The sequence below is a fragment of the Geospiza fortis genome, unplaced genomic scaffold (genome assembly GCF_000277835.1).
Source record: "Geospiza fortis unplaced genomic scaffold, GeoFor_1.0 scaffold200, whole genome shotgun sequence".
Taxonomy (NCBI): Eukaryota; Metazoa; Chordata; class Aves; order Passeriformes; family Thraupidae; genus Geospiza; species Geospiza fortis.
In genome coordinates, this window is record NW_005054353.1 from 2,336,614 (window position 1) to 2,339,623 (window position 3,010).

Sequence of the window (3,010 nt, forward strand, 5' to 3'; positions counted from 1 at the left end):
CTGAGCTGCGCCAAGTTTTGTCTTTCAGAACTTCTCTTAAATGATATTGATGTAAAGGATCTCCACAAACATATACAAAATAGTCTGACTGCTCTTTCTGTGCAGCTTTGCCACTTCTAAACATTCAGAGGAAAATGGAACAATTTGAGCCTTGCCAATTGCAGTCACTTTAGTCTATTTTAACCAGCAGAAAGGGATTTTGCTGTTGAGTGGCAGAGCTGGGCTACCACTTTAAGTACAAGTGTGTTAGATGTCCATAACCCATATGGGCAAACCCAGTTTTACAAAAATTGCGTATGTTATCAACCACAATGAAGCATTCCTTGTTTAAGGGTTTTAAAGTAGGTATAAAAGTATTCTTTGCTAAGCAGTGAGCTTTGAGTTGTGGGAATAGTTAGCAAGGTAGCTCCGCCTTTAAATATTCAAGTGACACCTATATGCACGTGTTTATCTCTCATCTGTTGGTATACTCTACTAGCAGGTTCCTGAGGTCTGACTACAGCTCAAGCAACAACAGTCACAACTCACCTGAGGACCCAAATCACCCCCCAGCTGTCCACAGCACAGTTTTGTCAGAACACCTGCACCCCTGCAGCAAGCCCTATAAGTGCCCAGCAGGGCTGGGCTTTTTCCACTTCACCTCCCCATGTGTGATAACAACAGGCCTACAAAACAGGCACCAACCCATTTTCTTGAAAAAAAAAAATCCACTACATCTGTTTCTGAGAAGAGACCCTTCAGTGGCTTGAGCAAAAATATCCATTAACCAAACCCTAAAAATCTAGAATTACAATGAACTTGCACATTTACACCAAGTGACAGACTCAAAGGCACCAACTTACTCTGGTTCCCAGAAAAACCTAGGTATTTTTGAATTACAGTAAGCCTCTTCCAGAGCAGGGAGAGGACACTGTGGCAAGGGGATCCCCGGGGTGGAACAGGTCCTGAAGGAAGCACAGGTCCCTGAGGAGTTCTCCATGAACCACACTCTTGCTCCCGTGCTGCATCAACAGCATCTAGAGCTAAAATCTTACCATTATACCTCAATTAGCGCACTACACAATTAAGCCTCGCTTCTAGGAAGGGACAGTCTTAATTCTCTTCCAGAGCACTCTGTCTCCCCCTTAATTTGGAGAGCTGGAATCATTCCCAGCAGCACTGCTGCCATCACACACCTGCAGCAGCCTTCCAGGGAGCAGTGAGAGGCATGAGCTGCAGGGCCGGCTGCAGGGCTGAAAGGCAGTGATCCTGCCTCTTGCCTCCAGTAAAACTGTGCCCACAGGAGAAACGTCCCCACAGCTGCTCACCACCAAACAACACCCTCCCCCTCCCAAAGAGCCTCCTTTTTCTGGGGTTTAAACAGCCTTCCCCTGGAGCTCAATGCCCAGCGGGAGGGATGGGGTAGAGCAGGCCGGGGGCCTTGGCCTAGAGGAGGCAGAGAAGGGAGCTCGCCACAGCCAGAGGCACACGGGGAAGGGGCTGCCTTGTCACAGGCATCAGCCACAGCAGCAGCAGCATTGTTCACACGGTGACAGGAAGGAAAGAACTAGACTGGACCAGTCCAGACTGGAACAAACCCCTCCTACCATCACCATTATTCACAACCCCCACCTCCCCCCCAGCACCACTGCCTCCAACGTTTATCCAAGGAAGAATAATGGGCAAGTGCAGTGTCTTCAGAGACAAAAATCCGGCAGCAGGGGAGGGCAGAAGAAGTAGGGCAGGACTACCCCCCAACCCACTCACACGCAAGAGACCCAGTCACGCATCTGACTAGATGGTAGGCATTTCTACGCTGTTTTATTGGCCTTCACATCGTGTTTTCATTCAGGGTGGCTACAACCGACTGGGACGACACCATTGTATCCTGGTTAGTCACTGGAGCCTGCGGCAGAGGTCTGAAACGCAGTGCTTCTCCTGCCTACAGGCACAAGGCAGCCATGCAGGATTTAGTACTGCAGGGGATGCACCTCAGAAAGGCTCAAAAGGTTTAAGCTCACTTTCTTCCCTCTTCACCACAACCAGGTAACCCCCAGCACACACAGGCATCATCATGGGCTCAGACTGATGACTGCAAAAGATCTGCAGTGCTGCCCAGTGCTCAGACATACCAGCATCCTCTTCAGCCACACCACAATCCTGCACTTGCACCGTCCCACTTATGCACACATGACCCCGCTCGCTCACTGGGCCTTCAGCTCCCCTACCACCAGAACAGACACCTTTACTGATCTCCCACCACTATAACTCTACTGACCTCCTACCAAACAGCGAACGGCACTGCAGGCAACATGCGCACACTTCGGATACCCCAACATTCGGGCGCACGCACTTTACACACACAAATTCAGCTGGCTGTTGAGCAGGAACCAGAATCTCTTCTCCATACTTTCCAAAAGCCACTAGTACACCAGTGGCCAAATGGACCACAATACGTTGGCAGAGACAGCCAAGCCAAGAAGGTTGAGCTCAACCAAGAGACCTCCAAAAGGACCAGCGGCACCAAACCTGCTACTGCTACACTAAGGGTCTGACCAAGGGGAAGGGTAAATGGTGCACCCGTGAAATGACCAGAGAACTACTCCCCGGGCAAAGGGAGGGGGCTGCTAACGGGAGGGGAAGGGAAGGGCTCCCTTTCCACATGCCGGGTGATCCCACGGCCCTTCAGCGTGAAGGCAGTCCCGGAAAGCGTCACTTGTGCAATGCCCTGGCGGCTCGTGCGTTGCTCTGACAGCCGGCGCTGCCTCCCTGCTCCTCGGCGTGGCCCTTGCTGACCATGCCGAGGGGGACAGGTGAAGAGGCCTCGTGCAGGCGCAGCTCAGGTGAGGGGAAAAGTGGAGCACGGCAGCGGGAGCCCGGATGGATAATCACGCTCACAGAAGCACAACATGGCCCCTGAGAAGCAGGCGAGGAGACGCCGCGGCCATGCCACCAGCACTTCTGCCTCTGCCCCCGTCAGGCTGCCAGCGCTGAAGCCTGTCACACACGGCTGTCCCCGGGGGCCCCGGGG

The 3,010-nt window shown here is 52.5% G+C and overlaps 1 protein-coding gene across 1 annotated transcript in view; it reads right to left on the reverse strand.

Annotated features, from left to right (window-relative positions):
- AZIN1 (antizyme inhibitor 1) overlaps window positions 1-1,197 on the reverse strand; it is a 21,313-nt gene extending 20,116 nt beyond the window's left edge. The window contains exon 1 of the mRNA XM_031058956.1: window positions 1,176-1,197. The gene's annotated coding sequence lies outside the window, so the exon portion shown is untranslated. The remainder of the gene's footprint in view (window positions 1-1,175) is intronic.
- Between the last annotated feature and the right edge of the window lie 1,813 nt (window positions 1,198-3,010).